Source organism: Rhinoderma darwinii, unplaced genomic scaffold (genome assembly GCF_050947455.1).
Source record: "Rhinoderma darwinii isolate aRhiDar2 unplaced genomic scaffold, aRhiDar2.hap1 Scaffold_612, whole genome shotgun sequence".
Classification (NCBI taxonomy): Eukaryota; Metazoa; Chordata; class Amphibia; order Anura; family Rhinodermatidae; genus Rhinoderma; species Rhinoderma darwinii.
In genome coordinates, this window is record NW_027464168.1 from 65,454 (window position 1) to 79,115 (window position 13,662).

General features: G+C 48.6%; 1 protein-coding gene across 2 annotated transcripts in view; it reads left to right on the top strand.

The window, feature by feature from the left end:
• LOC142726232 (uncharacterized) overlaps positions 1–13,662 on the top strand; it is a 63,613-nt gene that overhangs the window by 13,043 nt on the left and 36,908 nt on the right. For both annotated transcript variants that reach the window (XM_075849001.1, XM_075849000.1), the window contains 2 exons: positions 997–1,094; positions 1,261–1,372. The gene's annotated coding sequence lies outside the window, so the exon portion shown is untranslated. The remainder of the gene's footprint in view (positions 1–996; positions 1,095–1,260; positions 1,373–13,662) is intronic.

A 13,662-nucleotide genomic window follows, 5' to 3' on the forward strand; every position in this document is an offset into this window, starting at 1 on the left:
CATGTGTCAGGTTGTCAGGAGTCAGGTCTTCATTGTCTGGGGGGGGGGGGGGAATGTCTTCATTTTACTCTTCTCATCTGAGAGATATGCTATAAATGTCTGATATATGGGGGTCCCACCTCTATGTGGAGAACAGAAAATCTACATCTTATCAGCCCCGTGTGCACATACCCTTAAAGTGACACGTCAGATTTGAGCAATGGATCTGTCTTAAACAGGTCAAAAATAGGCCATGGATTCCACTCCCAGAGGAGTCCCTGTCGTGACTGTCCATATATGGACAGAGACGTCAGGGGCTCCCTCTAGGATCACAATTCCCAGCCAAGTTGACGGCAACGCTCTGGCAAAGCATTCTGCTCCTAGTGGGAGCTTCAGTGGCGCTATCTACAGGTGCTGAGGTGCTATCTGCAGGGGTTTGGCATGTAAGTTTGATTAAACTAAGGGGGAGATGTGCCGGCACTTGTGGAGAGAGCCGGCGGACAGGAAAGTGCAGTGCTGCACACATTAAACCCCTTTCCATTCTGCCAATGTTTATTTATATGACAACTGCCCGGGGCATCAGCGGTTTGAAAGAATATTGCCGTATGGAGGGGTTAATAAAAGCGTGTAGAAAATATTGTCTATAAAGGTGTACACAGCCTGTAAGAGGCTAATAAGCATTTGACACACTGACAATTTTTTGGGTTGCAGGGCACTCTCAAAATAGAGGCCCCTGTGTCCCGCCACTTTCATGTGTATCCGCGTCCACAGAAGGCAGATACAGGTAAATACTATGGGGGAGCAGGGAGCTGTTGGTGTCCCGCCGTTCGCTCTGGTAGTCCACAGTCTCCTTTAGGCCTGCGGCTTACAAGGTGCAGGGACCTCGACACCGGTAGTGAGGACCTCAACCTTGTAATTCCGGCTCTGATCAGTAAACATAGAAGTGTAGAGAGAAGTGTCTGATATATAGACAGATATACAGTAGTCATGTATTCAGTCACTGTGTGTTTCCTACAGATGGATCCAGTAGGAGAAATCCACCAGAGAGATGTCCCAGTCCTCTGTATTCCCAGGACTGTCCAGAGGAAAATCACAATGTCCCAGAGAATCATCAGGTAGATGAAGCTGAGCCGTATACCAGATCTATATAGGGGGGTGCGGAGCTTTTTGGTCCTCCGGTCATAGATGTGGACATAGATTTTGGTGGTTTCTTATGTTGATCTGTTAGATTCTTCGCACTCTCTGCTGTATTGTACTGAATTGTTACATGTGTGAAATCAGGGGGAAGATCTGACTGATATTAAAGTGGAGGATGAAGAAGAAGAGCGGGTGAGGGGCGATCAACGGTGTAAGAGTGAAGTGGAGGAGGAAATTCCAGGAGGTGTTACCAGAGGTCAGTAATAATGAATTTAGAAAGTGAATTGGGAGGTTTGTTAAGGTGGGGTTCCTCCTTAGTTCTACATTACAGTAACACGTCAGACAATGTGTTATACATAGTGCAGGACCTGAGGGAGCTGTGACTGCACATAGAAGTTCTCTACAAGGTGATCTATGAATCCGGTCATGCACTAGGCTTAGTGTCAGATTTTGGAGGCACCAGCTGCGATTAACAGCCGGGATCTGAGGAAACTCCGTTTAACCACTTATAGGGCGTGTGTCATCAGAAAATGACCTATTGTTTAAAGTTTTTATGTTAAAAATATTTTTACGATTTCTTTTTTTTTAAAGTAATCTTTATTTAAAAATAATCCTAAAATCTTGCATTTTTCCCTCTGGCCACTGAGTCTTATAGTAGACTGATCCTTCCTGTTCTGTAGAGATCAATTCTCAGCAGACATCTCATTAACATTACATGCAGGATTACACTGACAGGTAACACCTATATATAGATATCACATGATCAGGACTGGTCTTAGGTTGGATGGCGCCCTGTGCGGGACTCCCTGTTGCCGCCCCCTACACAAACCAAATATGAACCACATATATAGACACGCACATACTGGAACATATATACTCTGCATACATAGAGACAGATATTTAGACATACAGGCAATTATACATACACACATCTGGAATATATGCATACAGGTAAATATGTAGACGTACAGACACACACACATACACAGACCGGAACATATACAAATACATAAAAGGCACAAAGACACATTCACAAACAGACCCATATATACCCAGTACAGATAATGTAGCAGATTTCGCATGCAGTCCTATGTAACACAACAGATAATACAGTGATAACATCCACTACATTATCTGTACACACAGAGGCATATATATAAGGGGCAGCTGAGTATACAAGGGGAAGCAGGTTATATAAGGGTAAGCAGGTTATATAAGGGGAAGCAGGGTATATAGGGGCAGCAGAGTATATAAGGGGCAGCAGGGTATATAGGGGGCTGCAGGGTATATAGGTGGCAGCACAGATATCTTCATTTTATCTGTTCTACTTTAATATTAAACACACACTTTTACAAAGAGACATAAACACATACAGGCGCACGCACACACATGCACACACACTGTAACATATACACATACTGTATACACACACACACACCTACACACACACACACACACACACACTGTAACATATACACATACTGTATACACACACACACATACACACACACACACACACACTGTAACATATACACACACACACACACACACTGTAACATATACACATACTGTATACAGAGACACACACACACACACACACACACACACACACTGTAACATATACACATACTGTATACACACACACAGAGACACACACACACACACACACTGTAACATATACACATACTGTATATACACACACACACACACACACACACACACACTGTAACATATACACATACTGTATACACACACACAGAGACACACACACACATGCACACTGTAACATATACACACACACAGAGACACATAGATTCTCACCATCTCTCCTTGCTGACAGGATCACAGGTTTCTTGCAGGACAGGCTGTGGGCGGAGCTTCCTCCTTTTCTCTTGCTCCTCGGCTCTATTTACTCCATGTGTGTAACTAAGAGAAGAGCACAGAGTAGAGGCAGAGCCCAGTGGCGCCCCCTACATGCTTGGAGGGGGCAGCACCCTGTGTGCTCGCGCACCCCTAAGATCGGCCCTGCACAGGATACACCATTCACAATAGACTGACACTTGCAGTTCTGTAGAGATCACTTCTCAGCAGTCATCACAGGCAGGATTACATAAAGAGGAAAACATTTTTAACCCCAATGTTGCCGTTATGTGCGGAAAATGAAGGGGGGAATTATTAATGTGAGGCACAGAGTCTTATGAATTTTGAACCTCGACGTGCCTCATATTAGTAGTAATTAATCCCATCATGTACCTCACACATTAACTCATGTAAGGAGAAAGAGGCAGCACTCTAGGCTGCCTCTTTCTCCTTACATTTGTATACCATTGGGGATTTACAAGTCGGATCCCTGGAGGCCGGCACCCTTATGCCCTGGAGGTTTTTGTTCTACTGTGCTGCCCATACACCTTCTCTCACACATTAACTCAATGTTGCCCATTATGACTGTGAGCTACATAATGGGATTAATTACTATTAATGGAGGTTCAAAATTCATAAGACCATGAGGCTCAAATCAGAAAGTGGAAGGACTTTTTATTTTTGGGCGTTTTTTTTATTTATTATTATTGTTAGCAAAGTATCGTTTTGGTATCTCAAATTGTAATTCTACATGAAGTATCGGTATTGAAGTCCAAATTCTGGTATTGTGACAACCCTATTGTAGAAATCGCTTCTCAGAAGTCACCTCATTATCATCTCAGGCAGGATTACACTGACAGGTAACCCCTATATATAGATAACACAGGATCCACCATTTATAAGAGACTACTAGACCTCCATTCCATCCTCCATTGCCGTCTTGCTGTGCACCATGATAGCCTTTGAGAGAAGTGGTGTGTAATCTCCAGAAATATACACCCCTCACACCACGCAATCACCGGAAATATAATCCCCCACACCGCGCAATCACCGGAAATATAAACCCCTCACACCGCGCAATCACCGGAAATATAAACCCCCCACACCGCGCAATCACCGGAAATATAAACCCCTCACACCGCGCAATCACCGGAAATATAAAACCCCCCCACACCGCGCAATCACCGGAAATATAAACCCCTCACACCGCGCAATCACCGGAAATATAAACCCCTCACACCTCGCAATCACCGGAAATATAAACCCCTCACACCGCGCAATCACCGGAAATATAAAACCCCTCACACCGCGCAATCACCGGAAATATAAAACCCCCCCACACCGCGCAATCACCGGAAATATAAAACCCCTCACACCGCGCAATCACCGGAAATATAAACCTCTCACACCGCGCAATCACCGGAAATATAAACCCCCCACACCGCGCAATCACCGGAAATATAATCCCCTCATACCGCGCAATCACCGGAAATATAAAACCCCTCACACCGCGCAATCACCGGAAATATAAAACCCCTCACACCGCGCAATCACCGGAAATATAACCCCCCCACACCGCGCAATCACCGGAAATATAAACCCCTCACACCGCGCAATCACCGGAAATATAAACCCCTCACACCGCGCAATCACCGGAAATATAAACCCCTCACACCGCGCAATCACCGGAAATATAAACCCCTCACACCGCGCAATCACCGGAAATATAAAACCTCTCACACCGCGCAATCACCGGAAATATAAAACCCCCCACACCGCGCAATCACCGGAAATATAAAACCCCTCACACCGCGCAATCACGGGAAATATAAAACCTCTCACACCGCGCAATCACGGAAAATATAAACCCCTCACACCGCGCAATCTTCGGAAATATAACCCCCCCCACACCGCGCAATCACCGGAAATATAACCCCCCCCCCACACCGCGCAATCACCGGAAATATAAACCCCTCACACCGCGCAATCACCGGAAATATGAACCCCCTCACACCGGAAATATAAAACCCCTCACACCGCGCAATCACCGGAAATATAAAACCCCTCACACCGCGCAATCACCGGAAATATAAAACCCCTCACACCGCGCAATCACCGGGAATATAAACCCCTCACACCGCGCAATCACCGGAAATATAAACCCCCTCACACCGGAAATATAAAACCCCTCACACCGCGCAATCTCCGGAAATATAAAACCCCTGACACCGCGCCATCACCAAAAATATAAACCCCCTCACACCGTGCAATCACCGGAAATATAAAACTCCTCACACCGCGCAATCACCGGAAATAAAAAACACCTCACACCGCGCAATCACCGGAAATATAAAACCCCTCACACCGCGCAATCACCGGAAAAATAAACCCCTCACACCGCGCAATCACCGGAAATATAAAACCCCTCACACCGCGCAATCACAGGAAATATAAACCCCTCACACCTCGCAATTACCGGAAATATAAGCCCCCCACACCGCACAATCACCGGAAATATAAAACATTACACACCGCGCAATCACCGGAAATATAAACCCCTCACACCGCGCAATCACCGGAAATATAAAACCCCCCACACCGCGCAATCACCGGAAATATAAAACCCCTCACACCGCGAAATCAGCGGAAATATAAACCCCCCGCCTCACACCGCGCAATCACCGGAAATATAAAACCCCTCACACCGCGCAATCGCCGGAAATACAAACCCCTCACACCGCGCAATCACCGGAAATATAAACCCTCTCACACCGGAAATATAAACCCCTCACACCGCGCAATCACCGGAAATATAAAACCCTCACACCGCGCAATCACCGGAAATATAAAACCCCACACACCGCGCAATCACCGGAAATATAAACCCCCTCACACCACGCAATCACCGGAAATATAATCCCCCACACCGCGCAATCACCGGAAATATAAACCCCTCACACCGCGCAATCACCGGAAATATAAACCCCCCACACCGCGCAATCACCGGAAATATAAAACCCTCACACCGCGCAATCACCGGAAATATAAACCCCTCACACCGCGCAATCACCGGAAATATAAACCCCTCACACCGCGCAATCACCGGAAATATAAACCCCTCACACCGCGCAATCACCGGAAATATAAACCCCTCACACCGCGCAATCACCGGAAATATAAAACCCCTCACACCGCGCAATCACGGGAAATATAAAACCTCTCACACCGCGCAATCACGGGAAATATAAACCCCTCACACCGCGCAATCTTCGGAAATATAACCCCCCCCACACCGCGCAATCACCGGAAATATAACCCCCCCCCCCACACCGCGCAATCACCGGAAATATAAACCCCTCACACCGCGCAATCACCGGAAATATAAACCCCCTCACACCGGAAATATAAAACCCCTCACACCGCGCAATCACCGGAAATATAAAACCCCTCACACCGCGCAATCACCGGAAATATAAAACCCCTCACACCGCGCAATCACCGGGAATATAAACCCCTCACACCGCGCAATCACCGGAAATATAAACCCCCTCACACCGGAAATATAAAACCCCTCACACCGCGCAATCACCGGAAATATAAAACCCCTCACACCGCGCAATCACCGGAAATATAAACCCCTCACACCGCGCAATCACCGGAAATAAAAAACACCTCACACCGCGCAATCACCGGAAATATAAAACCCCTCACACCGCGCAATCACCGGAAAAATAAACCCCTCACACCGCGCAATCACCGGAAATATAAAACCCCTCACACCGCGCAATCACAGGAAATATAAACCCCTCACACCTCGCAATTACCGGAAATATAAGCCCCCCACACCGCACAATCACCGGAAATATAAAATATTACACACCGCGCAATCACCGGAAATATAAACCCCTCACACCGCGCAATCACCGGAAATATAAAACCCCCCACACCGCGCAATCACCGGAAATATAAAACCCCTCACACCGCGAAATCAGCGGAAATATAAACCCCCCGCCCCACACCGCGCAATCACCGGAAATATGAACCCCCCACACCGCGCAATCACCGGAAATATAAAACCCCTCACACCGCGCAATCACCGGAAATATAAAACCCCTCACACCGCGCAATCACCGGAAATACAAACCCCTCACACCGCGCAATCACCGGAAATATAAACCCCCTCACACCGGAAATATAAACCTCTTACACCGCGCAATCACCGGAAATATAAAACCCTCACACCGCGCAATCACCGGAAATATAAAACCCCACACACCGCGCAATCACCGGAAATATAAACCCCCTCACACCACGCAATCACCGGAAATATAATCCCCCACACCGCGCAATCACCGGAAATATAAACCCCTCACACCGCGCAATCACCGGAAATATAAACCCCTCACACCGCGCAATCACCGGAAATATAAACCCCCCCCCCCACACTGCGCAATCACCGGAAATATAAACCCCTCACACCGCGCAATCACCGGAAATATAAACCCCCTCACACCGCGCAATCACCGGAAATATAAACCCCTCACACCTCGCAATCACCGGAAATATAAACCCCTCACACCGCGCAATCACCGGAAATATAAAACCCCTCACACCGCGCAATCACCGGAAATATAAACCCCCCCACACCGCGGAATCACCGGAAATATAAAACCCCTCACACCGCGCAATCACTGGAAATATAAACCCCTCACACCGCGCAATCACCGGAAATATAAACCTCTCACACCGCGCAATCACCGGAAATATAATCCCCTCATACCGCGCAATCACCGGAAATATAAAACCCCTCACACCGCGCAATCACCGGAAATATAAAACCCCTCACACCGCGCAATCACCGGAAATATAACCCCCCCACACCGCGCAATCACCGGAAATATAAACCCCTCACACCGCGCAATCACCGGAAATATAAACCCCTCACACCGCGCAATCACCGGAAATATAAACCCCTCACACCGCGCAATCACCGGAAATATAAAACCTCTCACACCGCGCAATCACCGGTAATATAAAACCCCCCACACCGCGCAATCACCGGAAATATAAACCCCTCACACCGCGCAATCACCGGAAATATAAAACCCCTCACACCGCGCAATCACGGGAAATATAAAACCTCTCACACCGCGCAATCACGGGAAATATAAACCCCTCACACCGCGCAATCTTCGGAAATATAACCCCCCCTCACACCGCGCAATCACCGGAAATATAACCCCCCCCCACACCGCGCAATCACCGGAAATATAAACCCCTCACACCGCGCAATCACCGGAGATATGAACCCCCTCACACCGGAAATATAAAACCCCTCACACCGCGCAATCACCGGAAATATAAAACCCCTCACACCGCGCAATCACCGGAAATATAAAACCCCTCACACCGCGCAATCACCGGGAATATAAACCCCTCACACCGCGCAATCACCGGAAATATAAACCCCCTCACACCGGAAATATAAAACCCCTCACACCGCGCAATCACCGGAAATATAAAACCCCTGACACCGCGCAATCACCAAAAATATAAACCCCCTCACACCGTGCAATCACCGGAAATATAAAACCCCTCACACCGCGCAATCACCGGAAATATAAAACACCTCACACCGCGCAATCACCGGAAATATAAACCCCCCCACACCGCACAATCACCGGAAATATAAAACCCCCCACACCGCGCAATCACCGGAAATATAAAACCCCTCACACCGCGAAATCAGCGGAAATATAAACCCCCCACCCCACACCATCACCGGAAATATGAACCCCCCACACCGCGCAATCACCGGAAATATAAAACCCCTCACACCGCGCAATCGCCGGAAATACAAACCCCTCACACCGCGCAATCACCGGAAATATAAACCCCCTCACACCGGAAATATAAGCCCCTCACACCGCGCAATCACCGGAAATATAAAACCCTCACACCGCGCAATCACCGGAAATATAAAACCCCACACACCGCGCAATCACCGGAAATATAAACCCCCTCACACCACGCAATCACCGGAAATATAATCCCCCACACCGCGCAATCACCGGAAATATAAACCCCTCACACCGCGCAATCACCGGAAATATAAACCCCCCACACCGCGCAATCACCGGAAATATAAAACCCCTCACACCGCGCAATCACCGGAAATATAAAACCCCCCCACACCGCGCAATCACCGGAAATATAAACCCCTCACACCGCGCAATCACCGGAAATATAAACCCCCTCACACCGCGCAATCACCGGAAATATAAACCCCCTCACACCGCGCAATCACCGGAAATATAAACCCCTCACACCACGCAATCACCGGAAATATAAACCCCCTCACACCGGAAATATAAGCCCCTCACACCGCGCAATCACCGGAAATATAAAACCCTCACACCGCGCAATCACCGGAAATATAAAACCCCACACACCGCGCAATCACCGGAAATATAAACCCCCTCACACCACGCAATCACCGGAAATATAATCCCCCACACCGCGCAATCACCGGAAATATAAACCCCTCACACCGCGCAATCACCGGAAATATAAACCCCCCACACCGCGCAATCACCGGAAATATAAAACCCCTCACACCGCGCAATCACCGGAAATATAAAATCCCTCACACCGCGCAATCACCGGAAATATAAAACCCCCCCACACCGCGCAATCACCGGAAATATAAAACCCCTCACACCGCGCAATCACCGGAAATATAAACCCCTCACACCGCACAATCACCGGAAATATAAAACCCCTCACACCGCGCAATCACCGGAAATATAAAACCTCTCACACCACGCAATCACCGGAAATATAAAACCCCCCACACCGCGCAATGACCGGAAATATAAAACCCCTCACACCGTGCAATCACGGGAAATATAAAACCTCTCCCACCGCGCAATCACGGGAAATATAAACCCCTCACACCGCGCAATCTTCGGAAATATAACCCTCCACACACCGCGCAATCACCGGAAATATAAACCCCTCACACCGCGCAATCACCGGAAATATGAACCCCCTCACACCGGAAATATAAAACCCCTCACACCGCGCAATCACCGGAAATATAAAACCCCTCACACCGCGCAATCACCGGAAATATAAAACCCCTCACACCGCGCAATCACCGGGAATATAAACCCCTCACACCGCGCAATCACCGGAAATATAAACCCCCTCACACCGGAAATATAAAACCCCTCACACCGCGCAATCACCGGAAATATAAAACCCCTGACACCGCGCAATCACCGGAAATATAAAACCCCTCACACCGCGCAATCACCAAAAATATAAACCCCCTCACACCGCGCAATCACCGGAAATATAAACCCCTCACACCGCGCAATCACCGGAAATATAAAACCCCTCACACCGCGCAATCACCGGAAATACAAACCCCTCACACCGCGCAATCACCGGAAATATAAACCCCCTCACACCGTAAATATAAACCCCTTACACCGCGCAATCACCGCAAATATAAAACCCTCACACCGCGCAATCACCGGAAATATAAAACCCCACACACCGCGCAATCACCGGAAATATAAACCCCTCACACCACGCAATCACCGGAAATATAATCCCCCACACAGCGCAATCACCGGAAATATAAACCCCTCACACCGCGCAATCACCGGAAATATAAAACCCTCACACCGCGCAATCACCGGAAATATAAACCCCTCACACCGCGCAATCACCGGAAATATAAACCCCCTCACACCGGAAATATAAGCCCCTCACACCGCGCAATCACCGGAAATATAAAACCCCACACACCGCGCAATCACCGGAAATATAAACCCCCTCACACCACGCAATCACCGGAAATATAATCCCCCACACCGCGCAATCACCGGAAATATAAACCCCTCACACCGCGCAATCACCGGAAATATAAACCCCCCACACCGCGCAATCACCGGAAATATAAAACCCCTCACACCGCGCAATCACCGGAAATATAAAACCCCCCCACACCGCGCAATCACCGGAAATATAAACCCCTCACACCGCGCAATCACCGGAAATATAAACCCCCTCACACCGCGCAATCACCGGAAATATAAACCCCCTCACACCGCGCAATCACCGGAAATATAAACCCCTCACACCACGCAATCACCGGAAATATAAACCCCCTCACACCGGAAATATAAGCCCCTCACACCGCGCAATCACCGGAAATATAAAACCCTCACACCGCGCAATCACCGGAAATATAAAACCCCACACACCGCGCAATCACCGGAAATATAAACCCCCTCACACCACGCAATCACCGGAAATATAATCCCCCACACCGCGCAATCACCGGAAATATAAACCCCTCACACCGCGCAATCACCGGAAATATAAACCCCCCACACCGCGCAATCACCGGAAATATAAAACCCCTCACACCGCGCAATCACCGGAAATATAAAATCCCTCACACCGCGCAATCACCGGAAATATAAAACCCCCCCACACCGCGCAATCACCGGAAATATAAAACCCCTCACACCGCGCAATCACCGGAAATATAAACCCCTCACACCGCACAATCACCGGAAATATAAAACCCCTCACACCACGCAATCACCGGAAATATAAAACCTCTCACACCACGCAATCACCGGAAATATAAAACCCCCCACACCGCGCAATGACCGGAAATATAAAACCCCTCACACCGCGCAATCACGGGAAATATAAAACCTCTCCCACCGCGCAATCACGGGAAATATAAACCCCTCACACCGCGCAATCTTCGGAAATATAACCCTCCACACACCGCGCAATCACCGGAAATATAAACCCCTCACACCGCGCAATCACCGGAAATATGAACCCCCTCACACCGGAAATATAAAACCCCTCACACCGCGCAATCACCGGAAATATAAAACCCCTCACACCGCGCAATCACCGGAAATATAAAACCCCTCACACCGCGCAATCACCGGGAATATAAACCCCTCACACCGCGCAATCACCGGAAATATAAACCCCCTCACACCGGAAATATAAAACCCCTCACACCGCGCAATCACCGGAAATATAAAACCCCTGACACCGCGCAATCACCGGAAATATAAAACCCCTCACACCGCGCAATCACCAAAAATATAAACCCCCTCACACCGCGCAATCACCGGAAATATAAACCCCTCACACCGCGCAATCACCGGAAATATAAAACCCCTCACACCGCGCAATCACCGGAAATACAAACCCCTCACACCGCGCAATCACCGGAAATATAAACCCCCTCACACCGTAAATATAAACCCCTTACACCGCGCAATCACCGGAAATATAAAACCCTCACACCGCGCAATCACCGGAAATATAAAACCCCACACACCGCGCAATCACCGGAAATATAAACCCCTCACACCACGCAATCACCGGAAATATAATCCCCCACACCGCGCAATCACCGGAAATATAAACCCCTCACACCGCGCAATCACCGGAAATATAAAACCCTCACACCGCGCAATCACCGGAAATATAAACCCCTCACACCGCGCAATTACCGGAAATATAAAACCCCCCCACACTGCGCAATCACCGGAAATATAAACCCCTCACACCGCGCAATCACCGGAAATATAAAACCCCTCACACCGCGCAATCACCGGAAATATAAACCCCCTCACACCGCGCAATCACCGGAAATATAAACCCCTCACACCACGCAATCACCGGAAATATAAACCCCTCACACCGCGCAATCACCGGAAATATAAAACCCCTCACACCGCGCAATCACCGGAAATATAAAACCCCACCACACCGCGCAATCACCGGAAATATAAAACCCCTCACACCGCGCAATCACCGGAAATATAAAGCCCTCACACCGCACAATCACCGGAAATATAAACCTCTCATACCGCGCAATCACCGGAAATATAATACCCCTCACACCGCGCAATCACCGGAAATATAAAACCTCTCACACCACGCAATCACCGGAAATATAAAACCCCCCACACCGCGCAATCACCGGAAATATAAAACCTCTCACAATGCGCAATCACGGGAAATATAAACCCCTCACACAGCGCAATCTTCGGAAATATAACCCTCCACACACCGCGCAATCACCGGAAATATAACCCACACCGCGCAATCACCGGAAATATAAACCCCTCACACCGCGCAATCACCGGAAATATGAACCCCCTCACACCGGAAATATAAAACCCCTCACACCGCGCAATCACCGGAAATATAAAACCCCTCACACTGCGCAATCACCGGAAATATAAAACCCCTCACACCGCGCAATCACCGGGAATATAAACCCCTCACACCGCGCAATCACCGGAAATATAAACCCCCTCACACCGGAAATATAAAACCCCTCACACCGCGCAATCACCGGAAATATAAAACCCCTGACACCGCGCAATCACCGGAAATATAAAACCCCTCACACCGCGCAATCACCGGAATTATAAAACCCCTCACACCGCGCAATCACCAAAAATATAAACCCCCTCACACCGCGCAATCACCGGAAATATAAACCCCTCACACCGCGCAATCACCGGAAATCTAAAACCCCTCACACCGCGCAATCACCCGAAATATAAACCCCCTCACACTGCGCAATCACCGGAAATATAAAACCCCTCACACCGCGCAATCACC